Source organism: Pan troglodytes, chromosome 23 (genome assembly GCF_028858775.2).
Source record: "Pan troglodytes isolate AG18354 chromosome 23, NHGRI_mPanTro3-v2.0_pri, whole genome shotgun sequence".
Lineage (NCBI taxonomy): Eukaryota > Metazoa > Chordata > Mammalia > Primates > Hominidae > Pan > Pan troglodytes.
The window spans coordinates 32,838,522-32,858,049 of NC_086016.1; the positions used below are offsets into that span (position 1 = coordinate 32,838,522).

At 46.1% G+C, this 19,528-nt stretch overlaps 1 protein-coding gene and 1 non-coding gene across 10 annotated transcripts in view; both read left to right on the forward strand.

The window, feature by feature from the left end:
* The window catches only part of OSBP2 (oxysterol binding protein 2), a 295,322-nt gene that overhangs the window by 80,913 nt on the left and 194,881 nt on the right, over positions 1–19,528 (forward strand). The window lies entirely within an intron of this gene.
* Positions 13,581–13,690, forward strand: MIR3200 (microRNA mir-3200). Its single transcript, NR_106623.1, has one exon. It is a non-coding gene; the product is annotated as a microRNA mir-3200 (primary transcript).

The window sequence follows — 19,528 nt, forward strand, 5'->3', positions numbered from 1 at the left end:
ACATTGCCCAGTGGTGATTTAAACTCTGAGGTTAAAGCCGCAGTGGTTTACTCTTGCTTGAGGGTCTGCAGATGACCAGGGCAGGTCTCGTCAGGCAGTGGCACTTGGGAGTAAGCTAGGAGGTGTGTCTTCCTGTTGTGATGGCAGAAGTACAGGAGGGTAAGCGGGAGTCACAGCATCCCAGCTTGAGCCTGCACACCCTCACTCCATTCCACATTCCATTGGCTGAATCAAGGCATGTGGCCCTGTCCAGTACCAGTAGGGTGGGAAGATATCCATTCCCCATTTTAGAGGATCCTACAAAGTCCAGCGGCAAAAGTTGTGGACTTAAAATTGTAGTTCAGGGATGGCAGAAAGAAACAGGAGAAATGCTTCAGTCTGTCACAGCCTCTAACCTCCCTTCTAACGATCACACCCTTTAGCCTCTTTATCTATAGAGTGAGAGGACTAGGCTAGGTGATGTCTGGGGTTCTTTCTATCCTTACCTTTCTGAAAATTTGATGGGAAACCATCTGGAAGGAGGAGGAGGAGAGATGAGATACCAAAGATGACGTGTATGCTTGGCACTGGGCTTGGCACATCAAAGGACTCGGGAAATGTCTGTTGACTTAATGGCTTGGAGATCTGAGTCCAGGAGGCCAGGAATCTGGTGACTGACTTGGTAGGGAAAGAATGGGCGATGCTTTAGCTGGGCCTCAGGTGTTCACTGGCCTTCCTGCCCCTGGGGCCACGGGCCCTGGGCACTGCTGTTGGAGTTGCAACTTTACAACTTCGGAGTTGCAGTGACAGCATCTGGGTGCTTGTCTCCCCCTTTTTTTTCCCCCTGCCATTACTAACAGATTTATTGCAGAAATGGCCTGGGCCCTTGCTCCTGAGCCCTGGGGCAGCATGGGAACAGGGCTGATGGTGTGTTCTGGTTCTCAGACTTGGGAGCCTTGCGGGCAGACTGAGTGGGGACTTTTTGCTGAGTTGTTCATGCACTGTGACAAGAAAGGCACCTTCTTTGAATTTTTTATTTTCAGAAAATAAAATTATTTTGCTAGATACAGGCATGGAAGCAATTTTCTTCTTTTGAATCCTGCAGTTCTTCTGAGTTTGAATTTATCTGTCAGCTTACTGAGCCTTTGCCTTCTAGAGACGGGATTAGAGTGTTCTTAACCTTGAGCTGATTCCCGCTGTGCCTTCTCTCCAGCCTGTACTTACCTGAGTGCCTCGCAGTCCTCTCAACATTATCCCTGGCTTCAGGCTGCTGCCCTCCTCACTCCCCTTTTCTTTCAGCCTTAGTTTGTGCTCGGTGGCAGTGTGTGTCATTATGTGTGCATGTGCAGCTGTGTGGCAGGACCAGTAGCTCATGTTTTGTCTGTTCCCTCCCAGAAGTCCCAGCCCACAGTAAATCAGTGTTCAGTAACTGATAGGCAGCCACACACTGCAGAGATGTGCCATGAATGGGAAGCTGATTAGATTTTCCAGGGCCCTGGAAAAGTTGCCTGGTGTGGTGGCAGAAGAATCTCTAGGTAGGAAAGGAACTTAAAAGTCACCAAGGCCAGGCACAGTGGCTCAAACCTGTAATCCCAGCATTTTGGGAGGCCAAGGTGAGTGGATCACTTAAGGCCAGGAGTTTGAGACCAGCCTGGCCAACATGGCAAAATCCCATCTCTACCAAAGATACAAAATAAGCCGGGAGTGGTGGCGCACCCCGGTAATCCCAGCTACTTGGAAGGCTGAGGCATGAGAATTGCTTGAACCAAGGAGGCAGAGGTTGCAGTGAGCTGAGATGGCACCACTGCACTCTATCCTGGGCAACAAAGTGAGACTCTGTCTCAAAAAAAAAAAAAGAAAAAAAAAAAAAGTCACTGAGCCAGAGCCAGGATAGCTTGAGGCCAGGAGTTCAAGACCAGCCTGGACAACATAGAACCCATCTCTCAAAAACAAACAACAACAACAACAAAAAGTGCCATCAAGCCAACCATCTCTCTGTTCATTGACTTCTTCCCATAGCATCTCAACCCTCTTATCACCTCTCAGGTAACAGAGAGCAAACCTCTAAGACAAGCTGATTGTTCCTTAAACAACTCTGAATGTTAGAAAATCCTTCTGTTGAGCTGAGATAGGTTTCCATGCAACCTCTGTCCTCATTGGGATATTTCTCTGTCCCACACAGCTGGGGTTATCCCTTCCACATGGATGTACTTTTCATCTTCAGAGAGGCTGTCTCAGTGTTACTGTGTATTATCTGTTGCCGCATAACAAATCACCTTGAAATTTAGCACTGTAAGACAACAATAAGCATTATCTCATTGTTTCCATGGATCATGAATTCACCTATGGGTGATTAATTGGGGTGATCCTGAGTGGGCTCAGGATCTGTCATGAGGGCTGCGGTCATTTGAAGGCTTGACTGGCTGGAGACTCCACTTCCATTGTGGCTCACTCACACGCCTGGCAAAATGGTGCAGGCAATTGGCAGGAGGCCTCAGTTCCTCACCCTGTGGATTTCTCCAAAGGGCCGCTCGAGTGTCCTCACAACATGACAGCTGGCTTTTCTAAGGGAGAGTGAGCCAAGACAGAGTTAGGCAGGAACTCCAGTGTGCCTACCCTGAAATGCACACTCAATATCCTCTTAGTTACACAGGTGATCTCTGGTCAGTGTGGGAGGAAAACACTACACATCCATGACCTTCACTTTCCTTATCTGTCAACAGCCCTGCTTGGCTATTTGAAACAAAAAGGGAAGAAGTACTTGGCAAACTGTTTCATAAGTGTAAGGGATATTTTTTAATATAAGGGTTTTGCTAGTAATGAATGCTTAACTAATGAGACCCTCCTGTTTAACTCCCATATTCCTGTTTAACAGGAAGGCAGGACTGGCTTTGCCAGAGGATGAGGAAGACATAGTTGAGGGCTCCTTGGGGAGCAGCCAGGTTGTGGAACCTTGTTGTGGGAGACCCTTCTCTGCTGATGGAGTCCTTCCCTTGCTCAGTCCAAATGGTGGATGGGAGACCCGGCACGGTGGCTCACGCCTGTAATCCCAACACTGTGGGAGGCCGAGGCAGGCAGATCACTTGAGGTCAGGAGTTCGAGACTAGCCTGGTCAACACGGTGAAACCCCGTCTCTACTAAAAATTCAAAAAAATTAGCCAGACATGGTGGCGGGTGCCTGTAATCCCAGCTACTTGGGAGGCTGAGGCAGGAGAATTGCTTGAACCCAGGAGGAAGAGATTGCAGGGAGCTGATATGCACCACTGCACTCCAGCCTGGGTGACAGAGGGAGACTCCATCTAAAAAAAACAAAACAAAACAAAACAAAAAAACAAAAAACAAACAAAAAAAACCCAAAAGACAAATGGTGCATGGGAGAACGAAGGTCACATGTCATTGGTTGCTGGGTGCTATGGGGGCCCAGAAGACTAGCTGCCCCATGGAGGCCAGGATCTCATCTGTCTCATTCACCACTCTGAACCCAGTGCCTGGCCTGTGGCAGGCCCTCAGTGAATGCCGCGCTGACTGAATGAAGGACGAGTGTGCAGAGCAGGGGTGAAGGTGGTCTCCCACGCAGACTCTGTTTGGGGCGTCTGCAACTGCCTATGGTGTGGGGTCTTTGGTTCTGCAGGCTGCTGTTGTGTTTCGACAGGAGTTTACCTGCCATTCCTGCTTCAAGTGAAGCTTGATGGGAGTCACTTTTACATAAGACCATTTCATCTATTGTTTGTGTCAGTGTCTATAATACTGGAGGCCATGAAGGGAAGAAGCAAAATTCCTGAATAAATTGTATGTCTCACCATCAGATCTGTAAACTCATATTGTAATCCGAACATTTAAATTTATAATTGGCCTTGGAGTGTTAAATTTGGAGTTAAATGTTTCCTTAATTATCTCAAATTCATGGCATTTCAATCTTTCACTTGGCTTAGTAACTGGTTTTCTTTTTTAGAAACTTTGCTTAGTGTAGTATTTTGGTAGGTTTTTGTGCTGCGGGACTTTTAAGCTTGTGAAAGGAAGAATCTGGGTTGCAGGAATATCCTATAGATTGTGGCTGCAGCTACCGAGATTGTGTGATGATTTAAAAAACAAATCTGCTCAAGCATCCTGAATTCTGTGGAGGAGAATCTGGATGTATAGGCCCACAGCTATACTTGAAATAGATCCAGCCCTGTGCCCTAGAGACCCTGCCAGCTCCCAACTTCTTGTCTTGAGACACTTAGTGTGCAGCCTCATTCCTCTGCCTGGCTCCCTGGGACTCAAGAGATCCCCTTTGTCACCAAAGTCATTCAGTGCTGCTGTTTGTCATGGCTATACACAAGGAAGATTTAAACAATACTTACAGATTTTATTTTTTATTTTGGAAATTTTCAAAATATACAAAAATGGAGATGTTGGCGTGATGAAATCCTTGTCGCCATCACCCAGTGTCAACAAGTCTCACCTTAGGGTCAATCTAGGGTCCACACTCAATCAAATCCCACACAACCTTAACTTTCATTTATAAATATTTTAGTACAGTGTGTATCTCTTTAGAGTTTTTTTAAAGTAATCAAAACAGTACCAACATACCTAAAAATTTGACAATAATTACTTAATATTATCAAATATCTAGTCAATACTCAAATTTCCCCACTGATTTATAATTTTGTTTATAGTTTCTAGAAGTCAAGATCCTGATCTTTCTTTCTTTTCTCGTTTTTCTTTCTTTCTCTCTTTCTCCTCCCTTCTCTCTCTCTCTTTCTTTCTTTTCTTTCTTTTCTCTTTTTTCTTTCTTTCTCTTTCTCCTTCTCTTTCTCTCTCTTTCTTTTTCTTTCTTTCTTTCTCTCTCTCTTTCTTTCTTTCTCTCTGTCTTTTTTTTTTTTTTTGACAGAGTCTCACTCTGTCACCCAGGCTGGAGTGCAGTGGCGTGATCACAGTTCACTGCGGCTTTTACCTTCTGAGCTCGAGTGATCCTCCCACCTAGCCCTCCGAAGAGCTGGGACTACAGGCGTGTGCCACCACATCAGGATAATTCTTTTTGAATTTTAGTAAAGACAGGATCTCACTATATTGCCTAGGTTAGTCTTGAACTCCTGGGCTCAAGTGATCCTCCTGCCTCGACCTTCCAAAGTGTTGCTGGGATTACGGGCATGAGCCACCACACCTGCCTCAAATAACTTTCATACATTACAATTGGTTGACATTTCTTCTAATATATATTTATTTATTTATTGCTGGAGTGCAGTGGCACAATCTCAACTCACTGCAACCTCTGTCTCCTGGGTTCAAGCGATTCTCCTGCCTCAGCCTCCTGAGTAGCTGGGACTACAGGCGCGAACCACAAAGCCCAGCTAATTTTTGTATTTTTAGTAGAGATGGGGTTTCACCATATTGGTCAGGCTGGTCTTCAACTCCTGATTTCATGATCCACCCACCTCAGCCTCCCAAATTGCTGGGATTACAGGCGTGAGCCACCACACCCAGCCTTATTTATTTATGTATTTATTTTTCCTGAGACAGAGTCTTGCTCCGTTGCCTAGGCTGGAGTACAGTGGCGTGATCTCGTCTCACTGCAACCTCTGCCTCCCAGGTTCAAGCGATTCTCCTGCCTCAGCCTCCAAAGCAGCTGGGATTACTGGCGTGTGCCACCACGCCCAGCTAATTTTTGTATTTTTAGTAGAGACGGGGTTTCACCATGTTGGCCAGGCTGGTCTCGAACTCCTGACCTTAAGTGATCCACCCTCCTCAGCCTCCCAAAGTGCTGGGATTACAGGCATGACCCACTGCACCCGGCCAGATTTTTATTTAAAAAAACCTTACCTATTTACAGCAGTTTTAGGTTCACAACAGAATTGAGCAGAAGGTACAGGATTTCCCATCTACTCTCTCCCGACACAGGCATATCGTCCCCCGTTACCAACATCCCCATCAGAGTGGTCTGTTTGTTACAGTGGATGAACCCACATCGTTATTACCCACAGTGCATGGTTTACATTAGGGTTCACTCTTGGTGCGGTACCTTCTATGGACTTGGACAAATGTCTAATGGCATGTATCCACCATTACGGTATCATACAGAGTATTTTCACTGCCCTAAGAATCAGTCTGTGCTCTGCCTATTCATCACTCCCCATCCCCTAACCCCAAGCAACCACTGATCTTTTTACCGTCTCCATTAGTTTTGCCTTTTCCAGAAAGTCAGATAGTTGGAATCACACAGTATATACAGTATGTAGCCTTTTTGGATTGGCTTTTTTCCCTTAGTAATATGCATTTAAATTTCCACCATGTCTGGTTTTTGTTTGTTTGTTTGTTTGTTTGTTTTGAGACGGAGCCTCGCTCTGTCGCTCAGGCTGGAGTGCAGCGGCGTGATCTCAGCTCACTGCAACCTCCATCTCCCAGGCTCGATTGATTCTCCTGCCTCAGCCTCCTGGGTAGCTGGGATTACAGGTGCTTGCCACCACACCTGGCTAGTTTATTTTGTATTTTTAGTAGAGATGGGGTTTCACCATGTTGACCAGGCTGGTCTCCAACTCCTGACCTTAGGTGATCCGCCCACCTTGGCCTCCCAAAGTGCTGGGATTACAGGCGTGAGCCACCATGCCCAGCTTCCACCATGTCTTTTCATGGTTTGTTAGCTCATTTCTTTTTAGCACTGAATAATATTTCATTGTCTAGATGGACTATAGTTTATCTGTTCACTCACTGAAGGACATTTTGGTTGCATGCGTATTTTGGCAGTTATGAATAAAGCTGCTATAAACACCCGTTTGCAGGGTTTTGTGTGGACCTAACACATCTTGCTATGAGCGGGGCAGGGACGAGACAGTCCAGGTCCGTGTCTCATGGAACTTGTGCTTTAGCTTGTGAACTGTGCATAACAGACAATGATAAAGTAAACCAAAATATTATTTCTGGACAGATATCCCAGTGTGCTCCATGGAAAGAGCCCTGTGCTGGTGGCAAAGAAACCAAATTATAAGCCGGGCGCAGTGGCTCACGCCTGTAATCCCAGCACTTTGGGAGGCCGAGGCGGGTGGATCACGAGGTCAGGAGATCGAGACCATCCTGGCTAACATGGTGAAACCTCTTCTCTACTAAAAATACACAAAAAATTAGCCGGGCATGGTGGCGGGCGCCTGTAGTCCCAGCTACTCGGGAGGCTGAGGCAGGAGAATGGCGTGAACCCAGGAGGCGGATCTTGCAGTGAGCTGAGATCGTGCCACTGCACTCCAGCCTGGGTGACAGAGCAAGACTCTGTCTCAAAACAAAACAAAACAAAACAAAACCAAAAACAAATTATAGGCCGGGTGCAGTGGCTCAGGCCTGTAATCCCAGCACTTTGGGAGGCCGAGGCAGGCAGATCTCTTGAGGCCAGGAGTTCAACACCAGCAGCCTGGCCAACATGGTGAAACCCTGTCTCTACTAAAAATACAAAAATTAGCCAGGCATGGTGGCATGCACCTGTAATCCCAGCTACTACTCGGGAGGCTGAAGCATGAGAATCACTTGGACCCGGGAGGCAGAGGTTGTAGTGAGCTGAGATCGCACCACTGCACTTCGGCCTGGGAGACAGAGTGAGACTCTTCAGCCCCCTCCACCAAAACAAAACAAAACAAAAACAAAAACAAAAAAAAACACACAAAAAAACAAATTCTAGTTCGGCCTTTGGTATTCACCAGTTCTATGGACCAGGGCAAGTGATTTGTCCTTTCCTGATGTCCTCCCCTTTCCTGGCTGTAAAATGGGGCTAATTTCCTCCAACAAGTACCTGACATATGGAATATACTTGATAATACTTGATAAATATTTGCTAAATGAATCAATGTCTGCTTTTCTAATTTATGGCCCTTGTGAGGGTCAAAAGAGTCTTTTTTTTTTTTTCCTGAGACAGAGTCTCACTCTGTCACCCAGGCTGAGTGCAGTGGTGCAATTTTAGCTCACTGCAACCTCTGCCTCCCAGGTTCAATTGATTCTCATGCCTCAGCCTCCCAGGTAGCTGGGATTACAGGTGTGCACCACCACGCCTGGCTGATTTTTGTATTTTTAGTAGAGATGGGGTTTCGCCGTGTTGCCTAGGCTGATCTCAAACTCCTGGCCTCAAGTGATATGCCCACCTCAGCCTCCCAAAGTGCTGGGATTACAGGCATGAGCCCCCCAGCCAAAACAGTCATGTTCGCGATAGGCTCCCATAGAAGGTGAAGTGCTACATAGATGAAAGTTGTATTGATAGGAATGCTGTGCTTCATAAATTACTCTCATCCTATGTCTGTGTAAAAATGTAGAGATGTCATTTACAATAGCAAAACTTGGAACCAACCCAAATCCCCATCAGTGATAGACTGGATAAAGAAAATGTGGCACATATACACCATGGAATACTATGCAACCATAGAAAAGAATGAGTTCATGTCCTTTGCAGGGACCTGGATGAAGCTGGAAGCTATCATTCTCAGCATTCTAACACAGGGACAGAAAACTCAACACCACATATTCTCACTCATAAGTGGGAGTTGAACAGTGAGAACACATGGACACGGGGAGGGGAACATCACACACTGGGGTCTGTCAGAGGGTGGGAGCAAGGGGAGGGAGAGCATTAGGACAAATACCTAATGCATGTGGGGCTTAAGACCTAGATGACGGGTTGATGGGTGCAGCAGACCACCATGGCACATGGATACCTGTGTAACAAACCTGCACGTTCTGCACATGTATCCCAGAACTTAAAGTAAATAATAAATAATAAATAAATAAATGTAGTAATGTGACATTCAGTGATGGGAGAATGGCTTCCAGGCCTCCTTTTTAATTGTTATTTTTAAAATTACATTAGAAGTGTCCTTGTAGTCGCATTTATTTAACATTTCTCAAGGGAAACTTTAAATGGCAAAGAATCAGGCCAGTAGAAAAATGAAACAATGTCAGGTCTCAGAGTGACAGCCTCATCTCCGAAAGTGAGCACTGCGTAAGTAGAGGCTTCTGTTTGATGGGCAGCGGCTGACATTTGTGATGTTGAGCATTGTCTGAGTGGCACCATCTGACTAACTTTAATGGCTTTTGAGAGTATAAGTGAACCTCGGTGACAAAAGTCTGTGTAGCCCAATTGGTAAGACATGGAAGGGGCTGGGAGTAGGTAGGTGGGCCTGGCTTTGGTGGCTGTGTCCTGTGGAGCCCCAGCCTGTGCATGTGGAACAGGGAGGTACCATCCCTACTTTTCCATCACATCTTAAATGGCTGTCCATGTGAGACATTGCTAAGGTAAGTCCTCAGGATGTGGTAGTTAGGATGAACAAGCTGAGCTTCCTTCCTTCCTTCCGCCTAGGAGGCTCCTAACAGTGTCCCCTTGACCTGAGAGGTAGAAGAACTGAAAACTGCTTTTCCTCCTGTCTGTGTCTCTTAAACACTGCCCTTCCTGCCCTCTGACATGCCTTCTGTGGCCAGTGCCCAAGTACACCAGCAGGTTTTTAGTCAAAAACCACAGAAAACCAAACCTGGATATTTTAAGCAGAAAAGCTCATATATATACAGAAGGGATCTTGGGTAGCTCACAGAATCTCTGGAAAGGCAGGAAAATATAGCTCTCAGAGAAGAGGTGAGAACAAGGGAGGCTGGACAGCGAGCTCTGTGGACAAAGTCATGCCACAGAACCACCCCAGAGAGGACACTGATACCTGGGCACTGCATGTTGATGCCACCTGGGCACTGCTGCCTCTGCTGCCCCTAAGAACCAGTCATTGTTGCTGCTATCATTGCCAGGAAATAATTCTCATTCCTGTTTTTTAAATATAAACTTTAACCGAAGTCTAATATGCGTAGAGAAAAGTAGACAAATAAGTGTATAGCTCAGTGAATGTTCATAAAATGAACACCCTGAAAAACCACTACCCCTATGAAGAAATAAAACATGACCACCCTGGGCCGGGCGCAGTGGCTTACACCTGTAATCCCACCACTTTGGGAGGCTGAGGTGGGTGGATCACAAGGTCAAGAGATCAAGACCATCCTGGCCAACATGGTGAAACCCTGTCTCTACTAAAAATACAAAAATTAGCTGGGTGTGGTGGTGCGTGCCTGTAGTCCCAGCTACTCGGGAGGCTGAGGCAGGAAAATTGCTTGAACCCGGGAGGTGAGGTTGCCATGAGCCGAGATCACACCACTGCACTTCAACCTGGTGACAGAGAGAGACTCTGTCTCAAAGAAAAAAAAAAAGGGCCGGGCATGGTGGCTCATGCCTGTAATCCCAGCACTTTGGGAGGCTGAGGCAGGCGGATCACGAGGTCAGGAGATAGAGACCATCCTGGCTAACACAGTGAAACCCCATCTCTACTATAAATACAAAAAAATTAGCCAGATGTGGTGGTGGCTGCCTGTGGTCCCAGCTACTCGGGAGGCTGAGGCAGGAGAATGGCGTGAACCTGGGAGGCGGAGCTTGCAGTGAGCCAAGATTGCGCCACTGCACTCCAGCCTGGGCAACAGAGCAAGACTCCGTCTCAAAAAAAAAAAAAAAAACAAAAATTAGCTGGGTGCAGTAGTGCACGGCTGTTTTTGCTCAACATTATATTTGTGAGATTTTTTCCAGGTTTTTTTGTTTGTTCATTTTTTGTTTTTGTAGAGACAGGGTCTAGCTGTGTCACCTAGGCTAGAGTACAGTGGTACGATCATAGCTTACTGTAGCCTCAAACTCCTGGGCTCAAAGGATCCTTCTGCCTTAGACTCCCAAGTAGCTGGGTCTGCAGGCACATGTCAACATGCCTGGCTAACTTTTTCTTATTTTTATAGAGACAGGTTTTGCTTTGTTACCCAGGCTGGTCTCGAACATCTAACTTCAAGCAATCCTCCTGCCATGGTCTCCCAAAGTGTTGGGATTATAGGTGTGAGCCACTGCCTCTTCCAGGTTCTTATATGTAACTAACTCATTTGTTTTAATTGCTGTATTATATTCCCCCATTTGGATGAACCACAAAATGGATAAACCACCATTTGTCTGTCCATTCTAGTGTGTATGGACCTGCAAGTTGTTTTCAGATTTTGGCTTTTAGGAATAATGTTGTGAACATTTTGGTACCTGCCTTCTGGTAAGCATATGTACACATTGCTAATGCTGAAATCCACAGGAGTAAAATTGCTTAATCATGAGACACATATGCATTCACTGATAACTGACGAGGTTGAGTGCTTTTTCATATGTTTATCAGCCATTTGGGTATCTTCCTTTGTGAAGTGCCTACTCAAGTTTTTTACCCATTTTAAATTGGTTCATTTCCTAGTATAAAGGTTCCCCAAAAATTTAAAAATAGAACTACCATATGATCCAGGAATCCTACTTTTGGACATTTATCCAAAAGAACTGAAATTAGGATCTCAAAGATACTAGCACTGCCATGTTCATTGCAGCATTATTCACAGTACCCACCTAAATGTCCATTGATGGATGGATGGATCTAAAATTATTGGCTGGGCACAGTGGCTCACGCCTGTAAACCCAGCACTTTGGGAGGCCAAGGTGGGAGGATCACCTGGGGTCAGGAGCTTCTGACCAGCCTGGCCATCGTAATGAAACCCCGTCTCTACTAAAAATACAAACATTAGCTGGGCATATTGATGGGCGCCTATAATCCCAGTTACTTGGGAGGCTGAGGCAGGAGAATCGTTTGAACCCAGGAGGCAGAGATTGCTGTGAGCCAAGATTGTGCCATTGCACTCCAGCCTGGGTGACAGAGAGAGATTCCATCTCAAAATATATATATATATATATATGTGTATATATGTGTGTGTATATATGTATACGCAACAGGGAGATAGCCTTAAAAAGGTAGGAAATCAGCTGGTCATGGTGGCTAATGCCTGTAATCCCAGTACTTTGAGAGGCCAAGGCAGGTGGATCACAAGGTCAGGAGTTTGAGACCAGCCAGGCACACATAGTGAAACCCTGTCTCTACTAAAAATACAAAAATTAGCCAGGCTCTCGTGGACTTCAGCTCTTGTGGACTTCAACACCTTGATTATGGGTTTCTAGCCTCCAGAAGTGTGAGATAATAAATTTCTGGGTTTTTTTGTTTTTTGGGGTTTTTTTTTTGAGATGGAGTCTCCCTCTGTCACCCAGGCTGGAGTGCAGTGGCACAATCTCGCTCGGCTCACTGCAACCTCTGCCTCCCAGGTTCAAGCGATTCTTGTGTCTCAGCCTTCCAAGTAGCTGGGACTACAGGCGCATGCCACCATGCCTGACTAATTTTTGTATTTTTAGTAGAGACGGGATTTCACCATGTTTCCCAGGCTAGTCTCAAACTCCTGACTTCAAGTGATTTGACGACCTCGGCCTCCCAAAGTCCTGGGATTACAGGCGCGAGCCACCGCACCCAGCCTGGAGTTTGCTTTTAAAGCCAATTTTTATAAAGTATAACATACATGCAGAAAAATTGGTCAATTACGAGGATGTAGCTAGTGAATTTTCATGGAGTGAGCACCTCCCTTATTTTGAATTTATTTCCCTCCACTTATTGCTAACAAACAGTGGCTTGTCATTTACAGGCCTGTGTCCTTCCCAAGCTAGACCATTGAGGCCAGAAAGATGTGTCGTATTTATTTTTGTATCTACTCCCTCCCCAGTTTCTAGCACAGTTCCTTTATATAGTAGCCCACAGGAAGTGCTTGCTGAATTAGAATGCAGAAGGTTGGATGGGAATTTCACAGTGAATCAGGGTCACCTTGAGCTTGCGTTGAATGGAAGTTCCATATAAGACTAAGTACTTTGCTCCAGAGTGGTAGCTTTTGGTCTTTCTGTGCATCTGGATTCAGATTCGCTGCCCTGTCTCTCTCTCTCTCTCTCTCTCTCTCTCTCTCTCTCTCTCTCTCTCTCTCTATATATATATATATATATATATATTTTTTTTTTTTTTTTTTCCCATGGACATTTTTGGGGAAGGGCTTCTGGAAAACATAGCCCAAGGCAGGGATTAAAGAGCTAATGCTGGCCGGGCGCGGTGCCTCACGCCTGTAATCCCAGCACTTTGGGTGGCCGAGGCGGGTGGATCACGAGGTCAGGAGATCGAGACCATCCTGACTAACACTGTGAAACCCTGTCTTTACTAAAGATACAAAAAATTAGCTGGGCATGGTGGCGGGCGCCTATAGTCCCAGCTACTCGGGAGGCTGAGGGAGGAGAATCGCTTGAACCCGGGAGGTGGAGGTTGCAGTGAGCCGAGATCGCGCCACTGCACTCCAGCCTGGGCGGCAGAGTGAGACTCCATCTCAAATAAATAAATAAATAAATGAAAAATAAAGAGCTGACACTTTGGGAGGTGCAATCCCAGGGCAGTGAAGGAGCAATGGCAAGTGGCAGAGGAGAGATCAAAGTGACCACCCAGCTCATTCCCTTGCTGGATGAGACTTCACAGCGAGCTATAGAGACACGGTGGGTCGCTCAGCAAGCATGCTTGCCTGGCACATGGACTTTTCCAGAACTTACACAAGAAGAAAATACACCTCAGAGCCATCCGTGGAGGGAAGAGTGGAGGGAGATTCATCTGACCTGTTCTTTTCATATCCTATTTTCCACGGTGGCATTTCATACAAGCCCAGAAGTGGAGGTACGGCGTGACCTGGATGAGGCATCATCGAGAGAGACAAAGAAGGAGGTGGTCGAGGGAATCTGAGAAGGCGCACAAGGTTTGTGTCCAATACAGTCCACACCTTGCGCTACTCAGGTCTGCTCGTGCCCTCCCATGATATCAGCTCTCCTACTTCAATGTGGGAATCTCCGTTTTCCTTGGAGAACAAAAACATCCTCATTCCTTCCCTGAGCAGGAAGGTACAAATCCCATCAGTGACAGAAGCCATTTCCTGGTGCTGGCCCACTGGGGTTACCAGGAAGAATAAAGCAAGAAGGTTGTGAAACAAGGTCATCTGCTGCTGCCGTGGCCGGTCCTGGTGTGCTCATTGTTACTCATCATTTCCCTCCTGCACTACCCACCCTAGACCCTCTCCACTCTCAGCCAGCACTCTGGCTGGTCTGTGATGTTTGCGCTGAGGGGTCTGCATGTGTTGTTGGCCTTGCTCATTATCAGCCGTTACCAATCATGGAAATGTTAAGAGATACCGGTGCTAGGCACAGTGGCTCATGCCTGTAATCCCAGCACTTTGGGAGGCCAAGGTGGGCAGATCACCTGAGGTCAGGGGTTCAAGACTAGCCTCACTAACATGATGAAACCCCATCTCTACTAAAAATACAAAAATTAGCCGGGCGTGGTGACGGGCGCCTATAGTCCCAGCTACTCGGGAGGCTGAGACAGGAGAATCACTTGAACCTGGGAGGCGGAGGTTGCAGAAAGCCGAGATAGTGCCATTGCACTCCAGCCTGGGCGACAAGAGTGAAACTCCGTCTCAAGAAATAAATAAATAAATAAAAATAAGAGATATCCCAAGGAGTCCTCTGGGTTTTATTCCAGACATTCTCCTCCCGTTTCCAAATGGGCCACTCACCTAATTCCTCATGGCAATTAGGATCAGTGACCCCTGGCGGTAGAGTCACTCCCCTGGCAGTAGAGTCACTCCCCTCTTTGTTAGTCACTGGCATGAGGAGCCGTAGGTGGCCAGGTGGTTGTGGCAGTGTCCAGATCAGTGGAATCCTTGTTTCACATTCCTCCCTTACCCCAGGACTAGATCCTCTAACCCAGCTGATCCCAAGTGTGTGAGGATGGGAAACACACACCTTGCGAAGGGCAACCATGTGTGATGGTGAGCAGGGCCACTCCTGGACCTGTCTGCTGTAGCTGTGGGGGACATGGCACCAGATATCAGTTGTCAGCTCAAGGCATCCTGGAGGACAGAGGCTCAAACCTGAGGGGTATTTCTCCCTCGGTGTCCCCGCTAAGGCAGTAGGCCATTCCATTGTTTTGTCAGGCTCGCTGCCCCCTAGTGCAGCTGGGTTCCTGTGATTCCAGTGAATTTATGGCCAGGAGTCACTGGCACAGCTGCTAGGCTGAAATGGGCCACTTTGTATAAGGCTGTATTGAATGGAAGTCCAGGCCAGCATACGAGGCATTCAGTAACTTTGGACCATGGTGCTGCTGGAGGCACTACAGGCCGGGAAGGCAACCTCAGTACCAAAAAGCGCTTCTGTTTCATGAAGGATAAATTGTGTATCCCTCCAAGGTGGAAGGGATCTGATATAGTTAGTGGCTGTCTGGCTCTTCCCAAGGATGGGCCATATCAAGGAGGGTTCCGTGTTGGTTTCTACTGCTGGTAGATCGGGCACTCAGTGGAGCCGCGAGATGAGCCTTGGTGCTGGGGAGGCAAAAGAGGAAGGAAAGCAAGGGGAGGATGCAAAGTAACATGAGGCTTCAAGGCCTCGCCGCCGCTTTGCAGCAAACTGTAAGGCTCACAGAGGCCACTCATGTTCTCTGGGCTCTTGGACTTCTCTGGAAGGTTTGCAAAGATACCTTGGAGAGATCTGCAGGAGGGATAAATGAAGAGCATTTCCTGGCCTGGTTTCCATCCACTTCCCATTTCCCACTGCTCATTGTTTAACCTGTGAGTCACTAACCCTTCCATACTGTGGGTTGCAAAAATCCAGCTTGTCGGTGACCACTCAGGAAACCAGATTGCATACTCTGAGATGCAGTTCTACTCCCAAGCCCAAAAATGCAGGGGCGACTTGGCTTAAATGGAGGAGAGAGAGAGGGGACGGAGGAGGTGCACCATTCTGAGTTGATGTACAAGGTTTGGGTCCAATACAACTATGTAAGTCGCTAACCATAGATGGTCTCCATGGCCTAAAAAGCAATGCATTAACGATTACAGGCTTCCAAGTTCTGATTGCTGGAATCCTTGACAAGTGGTGAGAGTGTGACGGGGGTCACTGCGAGTATTATTTTGTTGAGAATCGGTGTAGTTAACTTAGTGGGATGTCGGTTGTGGTAAATTCTCTTGTAGTTAAATTGTACTGCAGATGTTTAGTATTTTGTTTATATTTGTTCTAAATCAGATATCAAAATAATGCCTCAAAACATGTCTCCTTAAAAGTGGCAGAAAATACATTATCATTTTTTTTTGAGACGGAGTTTAGCTCTGTCACCCAGGCTAGAGTGCAGTGGCGTGATCTCCATTCACTGCAACCATCACCTCTTGGGTTCAAACGACTCTCCTGCCTCAGCCTCCTGAGTAGCTGGGATTACAGACGTGCACCACCAGGCCCATTTAATTTTTGTATTTTTAGTAGAGACGGGGTTTCACCATGTTGGCCAGGCTGGTCTCGAACTGCTGGCCTCAAGTGATCTGCCCACCTCAGTGCTGGGATTATAGGCATGAGCCATCATGCCCGGCCACATTATCATGTATTTTGGATATGAGCCCTGATAAAACTGGGAGGCCTTAGATCATGGCTGGTAGTGAGGCCACTGAAGCTGCTTAGGGCTCAGTAAGACCAGATGGTTCTGGAATATTGCACACCTCCATAGCCTCTTGTGGGAGAGGAGTTACCACTGCAGCTTGCAGGGCCCGGGTCTATAGTGTACTGTGAGCAGGGCTTTAACTTTGCCACCGTCTGGACTATTGGACTTCCCTGGAAGGTTAACCTTCATAGAGAGGGTTACCTCAGCCAGGACTCACAATGGGAGAAACAAAATCATTTATTTACAACATGAGCAGGTGCACTACTCCTAAACAACAATCTGGATTTTAGGATACATCCCTAAATTTTAGACCCTTTCAGGACTGAGTTTGAAGCCATTGAAAAATTTTTAAAACTGAATAAAAAGGATAAAAATAATACCTTGGCTACAGGTTAAAAATGGATTGAACATAAAATATCTAAATGAAAGAGAAGAGCAGAGCTAAATTCTAAGACTAGCAAATGTATCAGATCTTGATAATTTTAAGGGTTGTTAGCCCCCACATTTATATATTTCACTATATAATTCCTTCCAAATAATGTAGAAAGATAAAACTGGAAAGTTAAAGTAAGAGGCTGGGTGTGGTTGGTGGCTCATGCCTATAATCCTAGCACTTTGGAAGGCCAAGGTGGGAGGATAACTTGAGCTCAGGAGTTCAAGACCAGCCTAGGCAACATAGTGAGACCTTGTCTCTACCAAAAACAAAAAAAAATTAGCTGGCATGGTGGCACATGCCTATGGTCCCACTTACTTGGGAGGCTGAGACAGGAGGATTGTTTGAGCGCAGGAGTTCAAGGCTGCAGTGAGCTATGATTGCACCATTGCACTCCAGCCTGGGCAACAGAGACTCTATTTCAAAAATAAAATAAAACCCTTAATAAAAAGTAACACTAACTAGAATGAGTAAAGGATCAATTTAGATTTAGATGCTGGGTGACTAGAAAAACTAATCTACTATATTTTCATTTTCTGAAGTGCTCATGTTACTTATTCATATCTACCTGCTCTTGTTTCATTTTTATCAACTTCTATTTCATTAAATTGTTTCTTCTTTTTTTTCTTCTCTTCTCTCTCTCTCTTTTTTTTTTTTTTTTTTTTTTGAGACAGGGTCTTAACTCTGTCACCCAGGCTGGAATGCCTGGCTAATTTTTGTGGTTTCTGTAAAGACAGGGTTTCACCATGTTGCCGAGACTGGTCTTGAGCTCCTGGCCTCAAGTGATCTCCCACTTCAGCCTCCCAAAGTGCTGGAATTACAGGCGTGAGCCACTGCTCCCCAGCCTGTCCCTCCTTTTACTGATGTTATTCTTTATCTTTGAGAATCCTAAGCCTATTTATATTAAATACTTTCATATTGTTATGGCTGAAGCGATTCTCCTTCTTCTTCTTCTTCTTCTTCTTCTTCTTCTTCTTCTTCTTCTTCTTCTTCTTCTTCTTCTTCTTCTTCTTCTTCTTCTTCTTCTTTTTTTCTTTTAGAGACAGAGTCTCATCTCGCTCTGTTGACCAGGCTGGAGTGCAGTGGCACGATCTCGTCTCACTGCAACCTCCATCTCCCAAGTTTGAGCAGTTCTTGTGCCTCAGCCTCCCGAGTAGCTGGGAATACAGGTGTGCACCACCATGCCCAGCTAATTTTTGGTATTTTTAAAAAATTATTATTTATTTATTTATTTTGAGTCAGAGTCTCGCTCTGTTGCCCAGACTGGAGTGTGGTGGCACGATCTCAGCTCACTGCAACATCTGCCTCCCAGGTTCAAGTGATTTTCATGCCTCAGCCTCCCGAGTAGCTGGAATTACAGCTACACACCACCATGCCCAGCTAATTTTTGTATTTTTAGTGGAGATGGGGTTTCACCATGTTGTCCAGGCTGGTCTTGAACTCCTGACCTCAAGAGATCCACCCACCTCGGCCTCCCAAAGTGCTGGGATTACAGGTGTGAGCCACGGTCCCTGGCCTGAAGTGATTCATCTTCTAAGCATTGAATTCATTGGCTTCTTTATTAGCACTGGTTTTCTTCACAGGTTTTGAATTTTGGTTTTCAGGCTCATCTCGACTGGGAGGTCTTCCCTCCCTCGCTCCCTCAGCCTTACCCACTCTTCTTTGTCTAGTGATTTTTAAAATGCCTTTACTTAGTCCCCTGGAGAGTCCCGTCTAGAACCAGATCCTACGGTGGGGGCTTGGGGCTTCTGCCCTTGAGTGACATTGGGAATATCTCCCATCCAATCCCTGACCCTGGAGGCGGATGAGTTCAGGTTCTGGCTACAAGACTTTGCTATCAGCTGTGACCCTGAGAAGGTGATAGCAGCATTAAATTGTTAAAATTTTGAAATAACTTAGATTTACAGAAAAGTTAGAAAAATAGTGCAGACAGTTCCTATATACTCTTCGCTTAGCTCCCCTTAGTGTTAACATCTTACCTCACCAAAAGTAGAATTCTCAAAACTAGAAAACTAACGTCATTATAATACTATTAACTAAACTCCAAACATTATTCAAATTCCATTAGTCTCTTTTTTTCTATTTTATAATTCAATCCAAGATTCTGTATTGCATTTAGTGATTTTTCTGTGTCCATAATTTCATCTACTTTTGTTTAGGAATATCTGTCCTCTTTCCCCCATTTATTTAGTTAATGGGTTATAATCCGGTATGATCACTGCTGGGTAACTTCTAGTCCAGCCCTGATTTCATGCAGTGGCCTGGCTGCCATCTCCCACCCTGCACAAGTCACTTTGATTCTCCATTTTTCCACAGGAACTTCTGGAACTCTTTTTTTTTGAGATGGAGTCTCGCTCTGTTGCCCAGGCTGGAGTGCAATGGTGCAATCTCGGCTCACTGCACCCTCCGCCTCCTGGATTCAAGTGATTCTCCTGCCTCAGCCTCCTGAATGGCTGGGATTACAGGCATGCATCACCACACCCGGCTAATTTTTCTATTATTAGTAGAGATGGGATTTCACCATGTTGGCCAGGCTGGTCTCAAACTCCTGACTTCAGGTGATCCTGCAGCCTCAGCCTCCCAAAGTGCGCCCGGCCTTTTTTTTTTTTTTTTTTTTTTTTTTTAAAGACAGGGTCTCACTCTGTCACTCAGGCTGGAATGCAGTGGCATGATTATGGCTCACTGCAGCCTCTACTTCCTGGGCCCAAGCAATCCTCTCACCTCAGCTCCTGAGTAGCTGGGA